Source organism: Mirounga angustirostris, unplaced genomic scaffold (genome assembly GCF_029215605.1).
Source record: "Mirounga angustirostris isolate CCGP_5_RB_7025 unplaced genomic scaffold, mMirAng1.0.hap1 SCAF_12, whole genome shotgun sequence".
Lineage (NCBI taxonomy): Eukaryota > Metazoa > Chordata > Mammalia > Carnivora > Phocidae > Mirounga > Mirounga angustirostris.
In genome coordinates this window covers 14,149,241-14,171,946 of record NW_026991720.1, presented here as the reverse complement: position 1 = coordinate 14,171,946, position 22,706 = coordinate 14,149,241, and the positions used below count along the sequence as shown (strand labels likewise).

Sequence of the window (22,706 nt, the reverse complement as noted above, 5' to 3'; positions counted from 1 at the left end):
CTTCCTTCCTTCCTTTCTTCTTTCCTTCCTTCCTTCCTTTTCCTTCTTTACTATAACCAGAGTTCTGTTAATATGGGCCATCTGTCAGGACACGGAAATGCAAATTAGATGTTCACACATTTGATATTTTCCTGAAAATTTGCATGTAGAGTATGACTTGTTATAATTTTCCTGTTGCTTTTCATGCAACAAATATTTCTTGAGTGCCAGTTAATGCCAGACTCAGGCCCCAGACCCTACACCCAAGGATGCTCTGACCTAGCTCTTCCACGATGCCCCTGGAGAGCCCCACACACCTCATCCAACGGTTTCCCTTGTATTTGTCAATGAGATCGCTGGATTTCAGCTCCAGAGTTTCTTTCCTCTGAGCCGTATCCTTTTATAGCAATGCCCTGTGAGAATCCAATGAAAGCTGTGTCCCTCTCCCCAAGAACAAAGTGTGTATGTGCACTGTATCAGTCGGGATTCTTTCTGTTAATAGTGATAGAAAACTTAACTCAGATCAGCTGGGGAGTTTATTGACCCACATAACAGAAAACTCCAAAGAGGAGATCTACCTTCAGGTATGGCTTGATACAGGGGCTCAAACTCTATCACTGGAACCCAGGTTGTTCTCTCTCCCCATCTTTCAGCTCCATTCACTCTGGGCATACTCCATTTGCAGACAGGATCTGCCCTAGTGGTCTCAAGACAGATGTGGAACCAGTATTTTGAACAGTCTTGACCTAAGTGAGGTACAAACATGGAAACATTTCATGTTTTCTCCAATTATTTCTTTTAAATGTGCTCTGATGAATCTCCTTTTCCCTTTCCTTGATGATACCTCCAACAGATCTCAAAGATTTCTGGTCACTTTTAGGCATTGAAAAGTCCAGACTAGTCTGGTCCAGTTTAAAACTTCAGTCTCAGATCCAATTTCATGTCCTTCCATCTCCTTAGCTCAGGCTGACCTGTGGCCTGAGGAAGCTGCCCTGGGGAGGGCCAGTGGTCTGTTTTCTCACCCTCCTTCCTGTCCTTGCCCTGCCCCACCTGGGCCCCCTTCTCCCAGCGTTGGGGCCTTCTAACAGATCCCCCATTCCTACGTAATGGAGGCTTCTCTCAGCACCTCCCCCACAGTGGCCTCTGGGATGGGGCCCTGGAGGAGTTGTTCAGAGCACTCCTGGGACCTCCCCACTACACAGCTCACTGACAGGGTGGGGCTGCCAGTTCCTGCCTCATGCCGCTGGGTGCTGGCATCTCCTGGCAAGATGGCTGGCTCTGAGCTTCCATGCCTTCCTCAGCATCCACGTGGCCCACGGGAGACGCACACTTTGGCCACACCAATGGGGCTGCCCCCTCCCTCTGCCCTGACATCTCTCTCCGGTTACTTTTCCTCTGCTCAAATAGGTGTGGGGGGGGGGGGGGGCGCGCAAATGAGCAATTCTGCTGCATCCGCAGGTGAACGAACTGGAGAATGGAATGCCAGGCTCAGGCTCTATGGGTGTCCTATCCCAGACCCCATCCCTTGGCGGGCCCAGGGAACACTCTTCTCTAAGCTGATGACTCCTAGCTCTGACAAGTGTTCCTTAAAACCCTCTAATCTTTCCATAGGCTGATGGGGGCGGGGGAGGGGGCTATTGCAGAGCTGGTTCAGGTCCCGCAGGAAGCAGCGAGAGTCTCCTTCTCCTAAGTCTCAGCGGAAGTCTCCTGCATCTCATTGAGAGCGACTGGGCCGTGCCCACCCCTCAACCAATCACCGGGACCGAGGGGAATCGGACGCTCTGATTGGCGCAGACCTGGGTCCCCTGTCCCGTCCCTGGAGCTGGTGCCTGGGTGCGGCCTCCTCCAACCACTCAGACCACAGATGGGGGAGCGGTGGATGCCCCGAACCCCTTCTCTTGGGACGCGGGGAGAATGGCTGTTGGGTGCAGAAAACAGTGTGTCCACCCAAGTACACAGAATCCGCAGTCCCCAGATTAGAGGCTCCGAATTTCCAATCTCTTGTTATGCAATCACACACTCCTTCCCGCTGGATTTTTAAAACCCAGCTTTCCAGAGTCACGGGTGTAAGTCCAAGAGCACCTAGAGCCGCTTGCTCTTTCGACTTCTGAGTCATGTGTCCCGCCTGCTCTTGTGTACTTCTTGTAAACGGTGTGGCTGCTTCATACCAAGCATCCTGTGGTTTCCACGGAGCCAGTCAATGCTTCCTTTTCGGTGAGAATGAAGTCCTGGCTGGCGGCTGGCCTCACGGCATCCTTTGCCAGTCAGCACTCGGCTTGTAGCGGAACTAAACTTCTGGCAGTCATAAGGATACTGGAAGGTCTTCCCTCACTGGTGAAGATGATCTTGGCCCACCTTTTACAGCTCACACGCTCCATCTCCCGCCACCTGTTCTGACCCAAGTGGCCTTGATGTCTTTCTCCTTTTGGGGTTCGGATTTCTGTTTCCATTTATAATATGGTTATAACCCACTTTATAACTCATGCCTCTTAGGTTGCTTTATTCCAGGGACACATGTGTTTTCTTCCAAATCATCTAGCTTTGGAATTTGGTCTGGCTTCCCTCTCATCCCACCACCAAAATCCAGCTTAAAACTTGCTCTCTCAAGTCATCCGATCTCTTGGAGAACTCTCTCTCTCTCTCTGCCCCCATGATTCCTTTGTCATACTGAGGGGGAGGTACTCTCACTAAATTCAGGCATTGAGGAGCAGGGAGGGGTTTACACCCCTCGTAAAATTGAGAAAGCACACCAATTGTTTAATAAGGCCTTCGTAATGTAGATGCTTCATTGTGTTCTCCAATATCTAATTTTGAAAAGGACGAGAGGAAAAAAAAACAGCTTCTTTCCATATAAATTGTTTTTGCTATAGCTTTAGCACTTTATGTGGAAATTATTGACTTTTGATCTGGCCAAACCATTCTCTTTTCTTCTCTTTGGTGCTGGACTGTGCCAACCAGAATTTATGACCCATTTTCCTTCTGTTTAATTGTTGTTATAAATCTGCTGTGCAGAACCCAGTTGTAAATTTATCACAAATTGGGCTGGATTGATATACAACCTCTCTTTAGGATAATTTGAACACAGTTGTGCCTTAGAAGGAAGGCCAGATTCTTAAAACTTCTCTTGAAGAGTTGCTTTGTAACCATTATAAATATCTAATTAAAATACAACTTACTCTTTCAGGGCACCTGGGTGGCTTAGTTGGTTAAGCGACTGCCTTCAGCTCAGGTCATGATCCTGGAGTCCCTGGATCGAGTCCCACATTGGGCTCCCTGCTCTGCGGGGAGCCTGCTTCTCCCTCTGACCCTCCCCCCTCTCATGTGCTCTCTCTCTCTCTCTCATTCTCTCTGTCTCAAATAAATAAATAAAATCTTTAAAAATAAAATAAAATAAAATACAACTTACTCTTTCTTTTTCTCTGAAGGATAAAAGCATTCCATGCTGGGTATTTCAGCTGATTAGCTCATGCTGCTAATGTGAGCAAGGTTGAGGATTTGTTCCTTGGAACAGCCAGGGGATCTCAAGGGGTAAAAAAAAAAAAAAAGCATATTCTGTGGCCACACACACACACAAAAAAAGCCATTTTGCCCCCAACCAGCTGTTTCATAAATATACATCCTTTGTCACAGGAGGAGGGTTGGGTGAAAAAATGTGAGTAGCTTAACACAAATCTCATCCTCACTATGGGAAAAAAAATGTCTCCCAATTTGGATCCTACCAAGGGTGATATTCAGGGTCATCTTCACACAAGGAGTAGGGCATGGTTGACTTTAAGATTGAAGTGAAAAACTCAAAATGGGTTTTTCCCCATCGGGCAGGTTTCTCCCCTTTGCCCAGGTCCTGCTGTCCAACAATTGAGGAGGAATAAACTTAGGTGTCCTCTTCAACTCCCTCACCCGGCCACATGGGGCTTAGTGGTGCATCTGAGCCCTTCCCTAGAGATCCTGCAATAAACAGAGCACAGAGCCGAGAGGTACAAGGAAAGAGGCAGAGACTCAGGACAGCCTACAGCCCTAAAGTCGAACCGAAATCCAAAGACCAGAGCAGGGACACCAGCATGGCGAGATTTGTGGTAAGAGACCACTAAAATTTCGTGGCGGGGCCTGAGACTCCACGTTTCCGACAAGGTCCCAGGGGATGCCAATGCCACAGTCCGCGGCCCACGCTGCGAGCAGCCAGGTTCCAGAGCCCATATCCTGCGTCTCCCCCGGTTGTACTGGAGGTGGCAAGTCCTTATTCCTCAGGAGAAAGCGCGGATACTCCCCAATAATTTGCCTTTTGTTAAGAAACTCAAACAGTTGCAAAAGCATTCCAAAAAAGAATGATGCCACGCTCACTTTACTGAGTGGGAGAGAAAGTGATGTGGGGTATCACCCAATCCTGAGAATGTCTTCAGAAGTGTACTGCCTATAATCCTAAAATTAGCTTGCTTCCTTCAACAGTTTTCTCCAGGCTGGGAAGCTAGGGAGAGCGTCTGGGTTGATGTGAAGTCATTTTCCAGGCAGATGAAGGGAGTAACCGGAGCCTTCTCTCAGGATGCACATGTAGACTGGAAACCTATCATATCCAACAGTTCCCATCAAGCTGGATCTTTTAGGGAGGGAGCTCCCCTAGACCAAATGGTGAGTTAGTGGATATGGTAGCTATAAGAGTCCCCAGTTAAGAGTCCATGTGAAAGTATTACAGTCAAAGAGAATCTCCTCGATGCTCTTCCCCTGGGGCCTGGATTTCACTGCAGGTGCAGGAGCTGCAGTGGGGGGAACCTTGGAACGTGTCCAACTTGCCCACTTCCTGTCCTTCGTTCTGGAAGCATCTGACCTACAGAATGAGATCCTCTCACCCATCCCTGGCATCCCTGTAGCTAATATTAGAGCCCAGAAGTCTTGGTGGCCTCCGAGAGAGGCCTCTCTGGGCGTGTCCCTAGAATGCCATCCCAGAAGTCATCATTTGTGGCCACTGCTGGGAAAGTACCAGCTCCGGGAAGGAAAACAGCTCAAGACAACTCAAGAGTCACCAGAGCAGGGGGACCCATCGCCCTGGATCAGGTGGCAGGCCCAGTTTTTAACTGCCCATGTGATGGTTGGGTACACACAATGATCTTCGTGATCCAGGTCACCTGCCCACGTCTGCCCTGGGGACACCTGCAGGAAGGCAGGGACCGTGTGTGCCGTGTACCAGTGCTGCCCAGTGCCAAGGCCTTCCTGCACCACCCGGGGCTCCAGGCTCTTCCCCACGGCCAGGAGGTGCCCCCAGCCCAGGCCCACGTGCCACCGAGGAACCTCACCTGCCCTGACTTTGAGCTGCTCCCCTGAGCCTCAGCAGTGACCACCGAGCGCCAGGCCTCGTGCCATCCAGAACTCCGAGAAGCTCCATCGCCCCTTCCTGGCTTTCCTCCCCTCTCGTCCTGCCCCTTTTCCGTCTCCTCTCCTCTCTCTCCAAACTTCATAACAGCATTTAATCTCCTTGCCCTTGTCCTTATTCTGGTCCTAGTCCCCAGATCAGGGAGACACAGAAGCTTCCCTGCTCCACCTCCTGACCCGCTGCCCACGTGGGAGCCCCTGGCCACCCCTGAAGCCTGTAATTTTGTACAGTGATATCCCGAATGAGGGCAGTGGGGGCAATCAAGTGAGAGGCAGGCTGGAGAGCAGAAAGGACTTGCAAATGTTTTTCCTATGCTGCCAGGCTTAACACTTCAGCATTTTTAATTTTTAGCAATTAATGCTCCAAGCCACCACCGCCCCCCACCCCCCTCTTCCCCCACCCCCGAGGCCCTGCAGAGCGATTCTGTCTTGGCAGAGGGAGAGGCGACCTGCAAGGAGCGGCTCCTCAGGGAACAGGCCACACCAATCAGCATATATTTGGTGCCTTTCATGTGGCAACTCCGAATATTTTATATTCAATATCTGGGCCTCTGGAGGGGCCAAGCTTTGCTAAGCAAATAAGCTGGTGGGGTCGGTGCATATCAATCCAGAAAAGCAAGAATTAAAAATAAACTTGGGAAAGTGGACTCCACAGGTGCAGCTCGGTGTTCTGTGGGGTCCTCTTGGCACTGAGCTAGATTCTCAACTGAGTGGCTCGTTTATGTAACTATTGCTCACATTATGGGCTCTTCAAACATCAGAGGGATGGGTTGTATTCCCAACAATTAGCTTTTGGAATAAAAGAATAAACACAGGCACTTTTTTTTTTTTAACTTCACTGGACTCTATCGACCAAAGCCTCTTTGACGCCCATGGAGCAGGGACCTCAGAATGGTATCCTCCGGTGCAAACTTAAAGACTTCTGCTCCTTTTTCCATCCACCCATCACTAGGCTTAAGACCTCACCATTTGGAGGTCCTTCCTTTGTTCCAACACAGTATCCATTATTAAAATGCCCCTTACTCTTGGAAAGAGGCGGTATAATCAAGTCCCCACAAGGATAGGAGCCCCAAGAGAGCGAGGACTCGTCTGCTTGGCATAGTGGTACCTCCCAGAGCCTCCAACAGTGTCTGGCCCCTAGGAGGCTCATGACGGATAGGCGTACGACGAATGAATGAACCAACAAATGTCATGACGTTTGCCCCTTCTTTTCTAAGTGCAGATGAACTGAAAGCAAATTTGAGTGGGGGAAGTGTAGGGAGATACGCGGGAGGTAACATGGTTATTTCACCCCGGAAGGGAGGACGTAGATGGGAGTCAGAGAGACAAGGCCACCACCGAGGAAGATGCAGGCAGATGAAGGCAGCATGAGTTGAAACCTGCTTTGGTTCATTGCCCACCCGCTTGCCTACTTGTTGTCTCTCAGCTCATGGCCTTTGTCTACTAGAGTCAGCGAATCAGTAGCTTCTGCCTGGGGGCTACTTCCACACTCACTAGTTGCCAGTGACTGGGCATCTCACAGATGGAGAGAGAATATGGGAAAGTGGGGAGTCAGGAGAGAATAGGGACCTTTCTTTTTTTCCTTCTTTTTTTTTTTTAAAGATTTTATTTATTTATTTATTTGACAGAGAGAGACACAGCAAGAGAGGGAACACAAGCAGGGGGAGTGGGAGAGGGAGAAGCAGGTTCCCCGCTGAGCAGGGAGCCCGATGTGTGGCTAGATCCCAGGACCCTGGGATCATGACCTGAGCCGAAGGCAGACGCTTAACGACTGAGCCACCCAGGCGCCCCAAATAGGGACCTTTCTAAATGGTTTGCTTGTGGCCCAGACATTCAATTTACTCTGTTTTCTGGTAAAGTCTTTGTTGCCTTGGCACTGTAGGAAGCATTATGTTTTATTTTGGGTGTTTTGCATGTGTTGCATTTGTTTTTTGGTTTTGGGGTTTTTTTTAGCATTTTTGTTTTACAGTTGAATATGGGATGTGTGAATTTAGCAACCACACGAGCCTGTTAGCCCAAGCATATGAATATGCCAGATCAGAAGGGAGGCTTGACTCCCCTATGAATTGCAATGGGTAAGGTTTATAAAGTTAAGCACTTAGAATTCTGTCTTTAAAATTTAAATATTTAGATTGGGTCTCTAGGACACAAAAGGCAATGCCTGTTTCTCATTCGCTTAATTTGATTTTTTTTTCTTTCTCGTGGCACAACTTGTTTTTCAAAGCCTCGTTCCTTGAACGTTCCCTATAGGAGGAATGTAATTAAACTCCACTGGCCTCCCCCTGCTGGGACTGAACTGGGGCCAGAGCTGTAGGAAGCATAAAACAGATACCCCGCGAAAAGAATCCTTATTATAAAGATGAGAAGAGAATCAACTTCCCTCTGGTTATGAACAAGCAGCTTTAGAAAGCCACCCAGGCTCTTTTTCGCAATGGGCCTAGTCTCCAAGACATTTTAATTAGTAATTTAAGACTGGAAGGCAGAGGATAAACTCCTCACCTCCTTAGCTATAGGCAAGAACTTCAACTCGTTGAGAAACTGGTTCAAGTGGCTGAGGAGGAGGGAGGTCCAGCGGAGGGGAGGATGCTTCGTGGAAAAGCACAACTTTTTCATGAAAATGGCATAACTAGGTATCCTGGCCTCGTCAGTCACTATTTGGGGGTCCCGCTCCTCAAAGGCAGTTCTCACTGCTGGCTGGCGACAGGTGCCGCATCTTGGTGGTTCACCTGCTTGGTAGCAGGGTCCAGAAGCTCTCGCTGGTGGCGGGGGGCTCCCCATCACATTCAGACTTTTCTCTGACCAAGGAGCCCAAAAGAGGGGACCCCGGGACCTGGGTGCCAATGGCACACACGGAAGCACCAAGCTGCCACCCCCTGGCAGTGTGACATGGAGGACTGGCATAATAATCTCTGCTCCTCAGTCTTCCTGTCTGTAAAGTGAGGATAACAACAGTACATAGCTTGTAAAGTTGTCTTGGGGATTAAGTGAATGAACCCAGGTATGATTCTGGGCACAGGGCCTTTGGACAGACATATTCTATTATCATACCCCTTTCTGTGCCTCAGTTTCCTTATCTGTGAAAGGAAGAGACCGAACCAGACTTCTTTGCTGTTTATATGCCATACAAAACTCAACTCTCACAACTTTATGAAGTAGAACTACCACCATCCACATTTAATCGATGGGGGAAAAGGGGCTGGATCAGTCAGGGATCTCCAGAAGAGCAGAACCAATGGGGGAAGAGGAGAGACAGACAGAGATCTTAAGGAGGGGACTCATTTGACTGTGGGGCTGGCAAGTCCAAAATCCTCAGGGCAGTCTGGAAACTCAGTCTGGATTCGATGCTGCAATCTTGAGAGAGAATTTATTCTTCTCCAGGAAACCTCAGTTTTTGCTCTCAAGGCCTTTAACTGATTGGCTGAGGCTCACCACATCATCAAAGGTAACCTTTACTTCAGGTCAGTTGATGATATGGTGTCAGCCAAGAAAATCTTCATGAGCACACTGAGATTCGTGTTTGATTAAATATGGTACGGTGGCCTGACCAAGTTGGCACGAAAGACTCACCATCACAGAAGCATCAAGAAGATAACTTGTCAAGGGTTACACACGAGGAAGGGGCCCAGCTTGGACTGGAACTCGCGTCTCCTGATGACTTAGTCTCCGTTCTCAGCATTGTCTCTCGTGTTCAGTACCTCTGAAGGAGTTGCTCAATCCTGGGGTGCCCTGCCTGAAGGCGTGGGTCAGTCATGACTCCAGCCCTTCTAGAAAGGGGGACTTCTGGGCCGCCTCTTGAGGGGGAGGCTTATAGCTCTGTCTGCCACTTCAATGGCGCTGAGATGTCAACTGTCCGAGCAGATGGGGGCACACACCCCCATCTGGCACCTTTGTCTACACCATCTTTGGCCTGTCATCCTGGCTCTCTGCTCTAAGAATAAGTTTTCCTGGAAGGTCTTGGGTTTGTGGTGGCTTTCCTCCCTCATTCTGGGACTTTTTCAAGGCCCATTCTCTGAGTCCATAAGTGCTCTTTCTCCGTGGCCCACACAGTGCAAGATGAAGAGTATACTGGCAGCTTCTTCGCTGACCTGCCTCCCTGGATGCCCACCCCCTGCAGCAGGAATATTCCTGAAACAAACATCATATCCCAGGGCTTCTCTCTCCCTCCACAGACACCGTTCTTGGTGCTTTTCTCATATTTTTTTTTTTGACACTGATCCTGTCTCCTTTATTGTAGAAAGTTCTCCAGCCATCCTAGGCTCTGTCTTTGGGCTCCATGGCCCTGGAATTTTTCCATTACTTGCATTTCCTTGTGGTTCATTTTCGTTGTGTTCTTTGGTGAAGAGCGTGAAATGTGCATCTGAGACATTTGTCTTGCAGCCTGATTACCAACCCGGCCCTCTTCTGTTCTTGACTGTGCCGCAGTCTCCAGACTTGATGCTCTCCTGGCTGGGGCCAGCCATTAACTGCTGCAGAGTGCTATTTTCCTCATCCTGAGACTGAAGGTACTGCCTGCCCTCTGTCTCAGAAGGATGCTCTCCTTGCCCGACTCCTCTGTGATCTGCAGTTGCTCCCCCCTGAGGCCTACAGAGTGCTCCCCAAATTCCCTGAGTCTCTGAATGAAGTAGACTGAGGCCTAGGCAGAATCTGACTTCAGGCAACTAGAGACCTCTTAGCAGTTCCTTCTCCTATCCACGCGGCCGCTGGAACTGAGGGCCACATGCGAATCAAGGCCCAAGAGCTGCCGGGGTATTCCCTGTCCTTGAGAACTTACTAGAAACCACAGATGTTTGGGATCCACCCCCAGCGATTCTGATGTAGTTGGCCTGCAGCAAGGCTGGGCATCATGCTTCTTTAAAAGTCCCCAGATGGGGGGCTTCTGGGTGGCTCAGTCGGTTAAGCGACTGCCTTCAGCTCAGGTCATGATCCCAGGGTCCTGGGATCGAGCGCTGCGTTGGCCTTCCTCCTCAGTGGGGAGTCTGCTTCTCTCTCTCTCCCCCTCTGACCCTCCCCACCACTCATTTTCTCTCTCAAATAAATAAAATCTTAAAAAAAAAAAAGTCCCCAGATGATTCTAAGCTGCAGCCAGGCTGAAGAGCTGTTGCCATATTCCCATGAGGTGCATCTGCAAACTTAGCTTTAACAGTGACCTTGGGTTACATAATTAAGGACAGGACTAACTTTGTAAATATTCTGCCTAATTACTGGACTTGCTTTTTACTTTTTTGGAAGTCACTCATTTGGTCACCAGGAAGTAGTGGGTTTTCTGTGACTGTATTGCAGTATAGACCCGGCCCATCCAGAGAGCCCAGAAACAAGGCGCTGCTGGCAAGAGCCAGGAGGTGCTGGCCTCGAACACTCAGCAGACCGGCCTCTTTGAAGGCACCTCTTATGATTATGATCCTTAGACCTGGAGGATCCCAAGCCTGGAGGTCATCGGGTCTGTGTCCCACCTCCAGGGGCAGGAGGGGCTGTTTCTCCATCTTCTGGACAAGACAAGTGAGGCCCAGGGAAGTCCCTAGACCACACATTATCTCAGAATAGAGGGGATGTGTTTCTGACTGCCCAGAGCACGCCTCTCTCCTCTCTCTCTCTCTCTCATCCTCTCACCTTTCTCTGAAAAGCTCCTTTAATGATTCCCTAAATCAATGATTTGTAGGCCAGAAAGCTACTAATGATGTGGTCACCACCATCATCATCCTAACAGTAACCATTTATGGAGCTCCATAACTATTCATAATCATTTTCCGTGTTAAATAAATCTGACCTAACTCTGTAAAGAAGTGGGCCCTACGAATCAAGATTATTACGTAAATTAGAAATCACCTACAAACAGCAAACGCAAGTGTCTTAAGTTCCATGACACGAGTCCCCATCTGTCAGTTTTGTTTCTGGGCTTGAGTCACTGTGAGTCACTCACACAATTTCAGGGGGTTCTGTCTGTCTTCCTTAACTCAGTCTCGAACCTGCGGCCAGTTGTAACTCTCTGCTCTTTATGTGAGCTATGTTAAAGGTCAGCTTCAGAAACGCCCCGTTCCCAATCTGTTTTCACCAAGGAGTGATCCTTTGAGATCAAGTATTCAATATCAAGTAATATTGATAATCATGATGGATAATAAGAAGAATTACTATTCATTGAACACATGTTCTGCGCCTGGTCCTGGGCCAAGCAATTCTAACAACCAATTCAATATGTCTAAATATAGAAAATATTTCCTTAAAGATTAGGAAGTTGAAACTCGGAGATTAAGTGAATGGCTCAAGGTGGAAACCGAGCCTAAATCTGAACTCAGATCCACTAGCTCCCAGTTCCTTGGTGCCGTCTTGCGAACGACCAGTAGGTCTATGGTAGATTGTTCTATGAGAGCAGATGGTTGTCCAAAGTGGGTTAGCACACATTCGGACACATTCATGACCATCGTGTTCGCCCTGTGATAACCAGGTCTCTCTCAGGATGTCGCAAAGTTCCCAAAGTCCTTTCTCCTCCTCTCTTGGGTGGTCCTCTCCTTTTCTTCTGCCACCAAGTACCTAAGGTCATTATCAGAATAAATGGCATTTTCTACTTAGATCTTTGGCTTTAAGGAACTAAGAAATCCTAATAAATCAAGATGTGTCAGACTTCCCCATAAAAAATTAATTAATTTACTTCAACAACCAATAAACAGATCAAACAACATAAAAATCTATAGCAAAAGAAAGAAAACCCTAAGCCAAGAAGTATATGGTTTCTTTTTACTTAACATCTGATAAATTTACATTTTCCTCCTCTGCCCTTGGGTGTCTTAAACTAAAATTCTATTGATATTTCCATGTAAAACTATTTTTTTCTACGGAAAATCCACCATATCAGAATCCCTCTATTCATTCTGTTTATTGGGTTTCAGACAGACAGTTTCTCTCCTCGGGAATAATTCGTATGTCAAACCTGTCATTTAACATCGTATCTGGTAGCATTTTTCTCCCCGCCCCTCAAAATTTAGCTTAAAGCCCACTTAATAAGGTTTGTGGGTATCCTGACAAACACCCTTCTCAGGCTCCATGAGATTTCTGGTGAGGCAGGCTGTGATCCAGCAAAACAAACCCTGTCCCATTGCGGGCATCTAAACAGTGTCCGGATCCATGTCCAGACCTGTTCTTCTTCTCCACAACAGGAGGAAAGGATGAAAACACCACCCATGCCTCCAAATCTGACTTCCTATAGCAAACTTAGCCTTTGCAGCTGCAACACCCGTTTCTTCTGATTAGTGCATTCACTTCCGTGTGAGTTAGGTGAAGGGGTCCGTCAGCTTAATCCCTCCCTGCTGGTGCTCCATCTTGGATAGTAATTTCCAGAAAGGAGCACCTCCTCCTAGTTGTCCGGGTCGGCCCATTAGAGACCTCTGTCTTCTCAGCCGGGAAAGGCAGTGACCAAGAAAAAGCAACAGACTGCCCCCTCTAGGGATTTGTCTTTCTCAGCCGTTTTCAGAAAATCGGGAGTCAGCAACCTTAGAAAGAATTCCATATCCTATCGAGTCCTCCCCCTGCTCTTCCTCCTCCTCCTCGCCCTTCTCCCTCTCTTCCTCCTTCCCCTTTGGCTGCTCTTAGGCAGATGACACGCTTCTGCTTGCTGGCCCCTAGACAAGCTCAGCTGTTGGCACCATGAGAACAGTGATCTGCCATCATATCCAAGCACATAGTAGGTGCTCAATGCTGGATGAATGAATGAATGAATGAATGAATGAAAGCTAAAGCTGAAAGACACTTAGAGACCATGCAATCTAATCCCTTTGTTTTGCAGATGAGGAAACTGAGGCAGGGGGCTTTAGGAGACCACCCAGGATCACACTGTTTGGGTGTGGTTTCCTGACTCCAGGCCTGTGCCTGTCACCCTCTCGGCTAAGACCAAGCGTCGCCAGGGTGCCCTTGCCCCTAACCAGAGTCTGCATTTGTGGTGGGAGAGCAAGCATGGTGTAGGCCCCCAACCCCACCCCCAGCACGACAGTGTCTGTATTTTCTCTTCGGGATGAACAAAGAGTCCCCTTTTAACTCAACAGACCTCACCTGCCTTCCTCCTGGTCATTCCTGCTGCAAACAGCCTGTCTTCCAAGCCCAGCCTGGCATTCCTCAAAGATTCCTCAGGGCCATCTGCTCCCTGGCCTCCTCTAAGCTTCGGCTCTGGGGATGTAATGTGCCCTTAGTGAGACTTGACGCCTCCCACCTTTCCAGAACAGACACCAGCATTCCTTCCACAGACAATATCCCACAATTAAAAAAAAAAAAAATTATAAAAGCTAAAAAGAAAAAAAAATGCTGGTGGCATACCAGAAGTCTCCAAGAGGGTGACGGTCATCAGTGAAAAAATTAAGTGGATCAGCCCAGAGATAAGGCATATCTATTACACTCTAAATGTTAAATTAGTCAAGTGGTGGGCATTTGCATAGCGATGCTATAGAAAGGGAACAGCAGAAATTGCTTTCTTCCCTTTGTGTATAATCACCCAGAAACATGAAGGCCAACAGAGATTAAAAACCAAATCATGTCCCTCCGTGCTTGTCCAGTGAGGCAAACCTTCATACTGCACAGTGTTTACTCGTGGGAAATGGCCAACTTCTAGATGAGAGGAGGGGGGGGTTCTTTACTGCTATTTCGCTGCTGACCTGCATTTCTTCTGAAAGGCATGAAAATGGAGGGAAAGCAGCTCCTGGCCACTCCCTGGGATTGTTCTCGAGGATCTAGACAGACCATAAGTAATTCGGGGAGTCACTCACAAAGACCCCGGCCCTGCACGTCTGTGGCTACGGCATTCAGGCGAGCGGAAGGTAATCAGCGCCACCAAATGCAACACAAGACTCTTATCAGAAGATGCCATTTTTTCCTAAATGTCATATATACAATTTTTATTGGAGCGTGATGACAGATAGTGAATAACTTAACATAAATTTGCATAATACAATACAGCTGTTAATTTATGATCATATTAAAGCACAAACTTTTGTAGTTTGGGTGCTTAAAGTCGTAGTCTTTGGAAACTTTCCCTCCTGTTTGCTCTTTATTTATTAGTTATTTTTAGGGTTGCCAGATAAAATACAGGTGGCTGGTTAAATTTAAATTTCTGATCAACACTGAATCATTTCATAGTGTAAGTATGTCTCGTGCAGTATTTGGGACATACTTATACTAAAACTTATACTAAAACATGATTCATTGTGTAGCTGAAATTCACAGTTAACTGAAGGCTTCTAGTTTTATTTGATAAATCTGGCAACTCTATTCTAACTTCATCAACACCTTGTCCCCTACTGGCTCTGTGCTCACAGCGGGGAGGGGGGAGGTGTTGTGTAGAGAAGGGTGCCGGCCTCTGGGCCCTTGGTATCTTTATGCAAAGTCAAAGGGATCGGATTATAGAGGTACCAGTGCAAAGGGGGAAAGTGAGGTAGGCAGCATACCTGAGTTTTCCTGGCAGCACCGAGTGTTACAGAGATGGTTTTCAAACTTTCTGACCACAACGCATCATAAGAAATATATTTTATAAATCAACCCAGTCCAGACATACCCATGTAACTGAAACAAACGTTTTATGAAACAACATGTCGTCTTCTATGTGTGATACACTGTATGTTCTATTCCATTCTATTTCCTTTTTTAAAATGCTGGTCTTAATCCCCTAAATTGAATTCACAGTTCCCTAAGGCATCGTAGCCCACATTTGAAAAACACCGGGTTAGAGGGTTATAGCTCAGGAAAGTGAATGAAGAGATTTCTTAAAAACCCACTATACAAATGAGGAAATGTGTCGGATCAGTTAAGAGACTTTCCAAGTCCATTTCACTAATTTGTGGCTAAAACTAGGAATAAAACTTGGGTCCCCCAACTCTCAAGCCTGTGTTTCTGGTTTCATTCTACCGCACTTTCTAGTGTCTGCTTTCTTGATCTCCAAGTTATAATGAACATTCTGGGAGCCACATTGTTTTTATTTTCTTTTACCTAATTATATTACTTCTAAACCATTTTGTTATCACTTCATATTCTTCTAAAATCCCCAAGATTTACATCATTGCTGATCTAAAAGGATTATATTATTGCTTTGACATAGCAACATTTAAACTAATTCATCTTGGCACTTACCATTTGATCTTTAGCATCTTCCTTCCCTTCTGGCCCCAACCTTGTCTCACTATTTTGTTGCCTCGGGAGATCTTTACAATGCATATTCCATGTGCTCCCCCCTGGGACAGGCACTGTCAGAGGTGTAAGAAAAACATACAAACAATAATTGTTGTTTGTTACCATTTGTTCTCCCTGACCTATGAAGTTGACAGAGTATCTCTTGTAAATAATCCTTTTGGAGTTGAGAAAACATCGGTTCAGAGAGGCTAAGTGTTTTTCTCAGGGTCACACAGCAAATGCAGACTTGAAGAGCTCAAGTCTTCTTTCTCTAACTCCTATGCTCTGCCATCAGGACATGGAGGTCTGCTGAGCTGAGGCGCCCGCAAACAAGTACACTGGCAGGAAAAAGACATCAACCCAAGAGATATCCATGTGTATTGTATACTTTTCTCACACACTAAGTCTAGATTTTCAAACTACATTCAGAACTTTCTGGAATCTGATGATCATTCAGTTTACTATCCTCTAGATCCTCTCTATGGCCATCCACTCCACAACATACTTTTTTGCTAGATGTGATGACAAATTCCAAAGTCATGCATGGTCCCCAGAGCACCTTTCCCATTTCTTTTTTTTTAATATTTTATTTATTTGTTAGAGAGAGAGAGAGAACATGAGTGGGGAGGGCCAGAGGGAGAGGGAGAAGCAGAGTCCACGCTGAGCAGGGAGCCTGACGTGGGGCTCGATCCCAGAACCCCAGGATCATGCCCTGAGCCCAAGGCAGATGCTTAACCAACTGAGCCACTGAGGCACCCCTCCCATTTCCCCTCTTGTGGCCCTACAAGAGTACATCCTGGCCTACAGAATCCAAATGCAGGGCTCCTTCTGGTATTTTTATTAGCTCAGCAGTCAGTCAGTTTATGCAGAGAAGTCGACCTGGTGCTTTCCCTCTACCCCACAGAATAACCTTGCCTTTGGTTTCCTCTCGGCCCCAGCAGAACTCACAGGGCTCGGCACAGGGAGCCACAACCCACCTCCTCAGGGACGCACGAAGCAAGATGCTCATAGCGTGACTCACAGACAGCATTTTGCAGCTCCCATGGCCCTTTCCCCAATTTATCTTCCTCCACTCTGAATGGAGCTGGGCTGATGACGACGGCTCCGGGTTGGATTCCCTGCCTCAAAGCCAGGCTGAGCCCCCGAACCAGCTGCATGAGCCTAAACCTCAGTTTCCTCAACTGTTAAAAGCATATCTGCTCCCTTCTGTTGGGGCCAATTAAATGTGGTGACAAACATAAAGCACTTAGCATGGGTCCCAGCACCTGTGCTCTCCAGAAGCATATGTTTCTCTTCTGCCGTCGTTTCGATTCTTCCCGTTATTCCCATAGTAAAGATATCACCCCAGAAGCCTTAAGGAGACACGTGTCCCTTCTTGTGCCTCTGGTTCTCAGCATCCATGCCCCTCAACCAGCGGTCCCTTCCCTGCCACTCCGGGGTCCCCTTTCAGCCTGGAACTTTCCCTACCCTCCTTCCCTTCCAACAAACTCGCTCTTTTCACATCCCATTTCCCCAGGACACTGTTTCCTGCTAGGGACCAACAAAATAATGGTCGAATTACCAAGACCTGAGGACTTTGAAGGATCTCAGCGATTGCAGGTCGATCCCGAAGGCCCTCTCCTAGGCCTATCATCCAGCAGTCACTCCAGGGATGAGGGGCTCCTCTCTTCCATGTTTCACACGCTGGACCAGACCATTAATCCACAAATCCATCTTCCTACCACTTCCCCTCATTTCTTCAAACTCTGGGCCCCCATCGAATGACCCTTTACAAGTTAGAGACTACACCCCTCTGGCTTCTGCCAATGTTCTCCATGTGGCAGAGGTTCAAGCGCCCCAGCCACCCGAGTCCCGCTCCAGTCTGTGTCCCTCTAGAGGGTGACACAGCCAGAGTGGCGGCCAGCCCAGGGTGTGGGCAGACGGGCAGAGGAGAACGCTGCAGCTGCATCTGTGATCGTGGTTTCCAGTAACCGGGTGGCCCCATTAATAACCCGTTCTCCGGTAATCTTCCCTGAATGTGTCAAAATAGATCTCGGTTATTGTAACCCTGTAGAATAATAAGTCCTACAAGTTTAAAATATACTAGATAGAAAAGGTACTTCCTTTTACATGCTCCAAAAAAGTGAACTCCTTCAAGCATTCCGAAGCATGGTGAACAACGTCATCCTTTGCCCTCTTCAAACCTTTCCTTCCAAACACTTCGCTCTGCGGTAGTTTTCTGTGTCTGGGATTAGTCTGTGTCTCCCACGGGACCGGAAGCTCCACATACAACCTGGCAAACATGCCCAGCCCAGCTCAGCTGTGCCCACCTCCTTAGGGCTGCGTCTCTGTCCCCAAGGGACCCCTGCTTCCCTCCCTGCCCACACCTCCTCCCCTGCCCTGTCCATGGCTGTGGCCTTGACCCCTGGCTGCCTGGGCCTAGGAGCCTGCAAAAATCCCTCAGCCTGCTGGCCACTGCCCAGGGCCTCCTGCCGTGACACGGTCACCTCCCGCACCTCCGAGGATGCCGGTCAGGCCCCTGTGAGAAGCCTCGCTGGGTACAGGGGAGCTGCACCCCCCCAAAACAAATGGCCATAATTAACACGTGCCAGCTCCACGCCCCACAGCCATGAGGCAGAGAGCACGCGCCCCGATCAAACGGCAGTAAACGACGTGCCTGCGAAGGAACTCGGTTCAGTGCTTTTATTGTTTCTGTGCGAAAGAACACAAAAGCTTTTGGAAAATTGCTTCAGCACAAGCCTCCCCTTCTCCAGGAAGTGTTTCTGATCCCCCCCATCCCCGGCCCGGGCAGGTTGGGTGGCCCCCACAGGGCCCCCTCCACGTCCCCACTCTGGGCTTCCCGCCCTCCGAGGCACAGCGGGGTCCACAGGGCTCCTTCCCCTCCGGGGCCCCCACTGGCCCGGCGGCACCCCATCCCTCTGTCAATGCCCGCACACAGCAGGTGCGGGGGACTCGCTCCCAGTACAATGGTGGTCTAGAAGGGGTGGTCTGCAGACATCCCAGGAGCCTCAGACGTTGCTGAGAGAACCCCTGTAGGACAGATGAAGTTCTTCTTAGGAAAGATATTACAAAGACCTTTAAAATAAATATGTAAAATAAAAGCATAAAGATCGGAACACAGAAACAATCATTTTTTTCATAGAGAGGAGGGGAGGGAGAGGTAATGTCCCCTCATGTGGCCACAGTCACCCTTTTGGGGTTTTGTCCTACATTAAAGGAACAGTCCAGTATCAGATAAAACAAAAACAAAAACGGTTAACGAAAGTTACGCCCTGAGTGGGGCCTGGGTTGAAGCCCCTGAGGGCTCGTGCTCAGCAGCTCTGTCCACAGGAGCCCTGGCGGAGCCCCTAACTAAAGCCTTTGTCGGATGCCTCAGGGGTCCGCAGGTCCAGCTTGCCCAGCAGATGGGGGGATGGGAGGGGAGACCTGGCTGGGAGCACTCAGCCTCCCATTCCATGAGGGATGGGGTGCGGGGCTCTCATTTGCAGGGCAGTCTCCCTGTGACCCTCCCTCCCCACCTGCAGGCCTAGGAAGCACACGTGGGCAGGACAAGGATGGCAGAGTGACGGCCATCTCCCCCCACATCCACTCCAGGGAGGTGAGCCCTCCACATCTCGAAATGTGGTATGAGGGGAGCATCTGCCAACATCTGCCATCCGAAGGCCCGGTGGGGGCCACCTGCAGGCCGGCCGGGCCTTCCCTCTGGGCCTCGGCGGCCCCCCTTCACCGAGGCCCAGCCCCCTCCCAGCAGACCAGAGGCTGAATTCAGCATCTCAGCTCCACTGAACAGAAATCACTACCAAGGCTCTGAGGCACGCGCTATCTGTGGTTCAGTGAGTCTCCTCTCATGGCCAAATTTAATTACAAAGAAAGGGGGGCCTTTCCCCCAAGAACCCCATTCTTCTATATCCAAGCCCAGTCCTCCAGCTCCAGGGAGAGGGAGGGACGCTCTGTTGTGTCTGTGGGGTCGGGAAGCGCACGTCAGCTGTTACTCAGCCCGTGTTTACTTAGCTTCGCCACCACCGTGGAGGCCACTCCTGGCAAGGAATCCTTTTTACTAAAAGACGCCAGCTACAGAGAAAGGGCAAGGGCTAAAACTGCGTCAGGTGGGAGAGGTGGGGAGGCAGCCACTGTGGAGGGTACGAGGCTGCCCCCGGAGACAGGCCCTGGCTAAACACCAGCTCTCCCAGCGTGTGGCCCTGGCACCCAGGCTCTGGGCACCTCCATCTCCTCCGGGGCAGAGTGGGATCTTACCAGGGGACAGGAGGGGTTGTGGGAGGCTCTTGGCACAGGGAAGAGTTGAGGCAGGTCTCCAAGTGCCTCTGCCCTGTCTTCCAGCATTTACCTTCTAGCACCTTCCTCCCTCCTCTGGTCACAGGAGTGGGGAGGCCTCTCTCCCCGGCATCTCCCCCAAGGCGGCCCCACTGAATTCTTAATTCTCACTGGCACAGCTGTGTCCTTCTCTGCTGGGACGACCCCACGCCTGCAGCTACGGGGGTCTCACAGGGTCCCTGACCAGCATTTGTAGAAACAAGCGAATCTGATTCGTGCACTCCGCGCCTCATGTCCCAAAGCAAGAGAATTACAAACGGAGAACTGATTATAAAAGAGAAAGACAGTGAATTGTTCCTTCTGTTTTGTTTTGTTTTGTTAATTTTAACTTCAAAAACTTACTCACAATGAGGGTTGGATATATTTTAAAGGGTAGCTGGATTAGGGGGATTATTTTTTGTAAGAGCAGTAAATGAGTATTTCTGTGTGGACACGGGCAGGGGGAAGTCACCCCACCTCTCTGAGCTGTGGGTCCTCGTCCGTACCGTGGGGGCTGGGGGATTGAACTCATGGACCTTCTGAGGCTCCGAGTCTCTTTATGGTCCTGGGACTAATCTCCCACTCACGTGCCGGGGGCCAGGGTCAGCCACTCTTTTTCCCCGAAGCCAGCCAGCAGACGTACTGCCCTTCTCCATTAAAATCTGGTATCAGACTCCACTCGGGCCTCTGGACAGCAATCGTGGGCAAAGGAGACTTTTTTCCTTTTTTTTTAGCTTGGGCCTAGCCCTCCCCACTTATACCCTGAGATGGGAAAAATGGACTGAGCAGGCAAGAGGGAATTTAAAATGAGCTGAAAAAAAAAAAAAAAAGAAAAAGAAAAAATCCTGCCACAATAAATCACATCACAGTGGAGATCTCTATCTAACCAGAAAATTCTCAGCCCAGACAATGGCTCATTTATTTCCAACAATATTCAATACAACAGAATTCCAGCCCGACAAAAGGATTTCTACAGGTTCTTGGAGTTGGTTGCAAAGGGATTTAACCTACATAGAAAAGAGAGCTGTTCAATTATAGATTCCCAGGCGTGAGGGAGACCTTTGTAAATAAATTGTAAGGGGGTCTGCTGTAAATGTGGCTGCTTCCCTGGGGGAGCATCTCGCCTCCAGACAGCGAGAGGCAGAAGCACTGTGGCCCTGCCTGGAGGACGTTTGGGTAAATATTTGGGTAGAGACGGCTGCTGCTGGGATGGTGAGCAGAGCCGGCGATCGGAGGGAATGGCCCTCTCTCCCAGGCCCGCAGATGATACATTTCTATAAACATCCAGGCAGGCAGCCTCCAAAGACTCCTGAGCTTTCCAAACACATTTCCTATTCCATGGTCAGCGGGACTGCATTGCAAGCAGGGGCGGTAAAGAGGAGGCAGGAAACAGGAGGGTGGGGAGGGGTCTGGAAAGCCAGCCTTCTAAATTTAACACACAGTGGCTTTTAGGCCAAGTGGATAAAAAATAAATTCCAGTGCTTAAAGCTCTTATCTTTGTTTACCATTTCCCCAAACAGTACATGACCTGGCCTCAGACTTTTAGACCTAGCGATGGAGATGCACACAGGAATGAGGGGCGGGGCTGCTGGGGGCGGAGGAGGGGGGTAAAGAGAGCAAGCGGATCACCTGCCACCTTCACGTGACATTTCCTCGGCCGGCAAGTGACCCAGGACCTGCTAGTGTCACAGGCTGTCCCTGACTAGATGGGGTGGGGCTGAGGGTGCTCGTGACATTTCAGACCATCCTAGCTGTGGAAGGCACCACGGGGTTGCCCACATCCACCTCCTTTTGATGAGGGACCCATGAATACCCTCCAGCGACCTTTTCAGATGCTTAGTGACAACTTTTGACAATCTCCAGTGGCCATGGGGCCTTGCCTATTTCATTAAGTTCTAGTCACTGGAAAATCCTTCCCTATATTGAGTCAAAATCGTTCTCCCTGGGCCTTACACCATTGGGCCTGGGTCCACCCCACTAACTAGAGGGGCAGCACGTGCTTTTCCTTTGTCGCGTCTGCTGCTCAGTCTGTGGCAATGCTCTCATTTCTGCCCTTGGCTTGCTCGGGTCCCCCCGCCACCCAGATTCTTTCAGTGTGCCTCTGGGAGGGGTGTGCCAGCCCCAGCTCGCTCCCACTCGCTCCATCCCCTCTCCCCGTGCTCATCTGGAGCTGGCTTTGGTCTCCCCTCCCCCACTCAGCTGACTGAGGCAGTGTCCTTTCCTTGTCCCTAATCTCCGTGGCTGTGTCCGTGGCTGGTGTCCGAGACTCCGTCCAGAGTCCCTTCCTTTCCAGTCCCTCAGCCTCCTTTCCCTGGGTGGCCCTGTGGTTCAGTCCTCAGTGCCCTGCTTTTCTTTCTGACCCCCATCCCAGGGGACTCATCCCCCTCTGTGCAGCTGAGCTGGACCCCATATCCCCTGGGGCGCCCCCGCACAAGCCTGCCAAAGCAGAGCTCTTCTGGAAGGGCAGCCTCGCCCAGACCCGTCCTCCTTCCAGCTTTCGGCCACCCAGGAATGAAACCTAGGGATCGCTGTCATCACTTCACTCCCTGCCTCCTTACATGTGAAGACTCACCTCCCCTGGCAAGTCTTCCTTTAAAATTATGGGGACTTGGGGCACCTGAGTGGCTCAGTCAGTGAAGCGTCTGCCTTCGGCTCAGGTCATGATCCCAGAGTCCTGGGATCGAGCCCCACATCGAGCCCCACATCGGGCTCCCTGCTCCGCTGGAAGCCTGCTTCTCCCTCTCCCTCTGCTGCTCCCCCTGCTTGTGCTCTCTCACTCTGTCAAATAAATAAAATCTTCAAAAAATTAAAAAATAAATAAATAAAATCACGGGAACTCTGTCTCAGGCTGCACATGAGAATTTCCTGGGGAGCTTTTAGAACACTACCAACCCCTGCACACCAATCCAATTAAT

At 49.4% G+C, this 22,706-nt stretch overlaps 1 protein-coding gene and 1 long non-coding RNA gene across 3 annotated transcripts in view; one reads left to right on the top strand and one right to left on the bottom strand.

Moving 5' to 3' along the window:
- Positions 1 to 17,793, bottom strand: part of LOC135362052 (uncharacterized) — a 34,809-nt gene extending 17,016 nt beyond the window's left edge. Inside the window, exon 1 of the long non-coding RNA XR_010406343.1 lies at positions 15,442 to 17,793. This is a non-coding gene — a long non-coding RNA (uncharacterized LOC135362052). The remainder of the gene's footprint in view (positions 1 to 15,441) is intronic.
- The window catches only part of TBXAS1 (thromboxane A synthase 1), a 147,781-nt gene that overhangs the window by 108,618 nt on the left and 16,457 nt on the right, over positions 1 to 22,706 (top strand). The window lies entirely within an intron of this gene.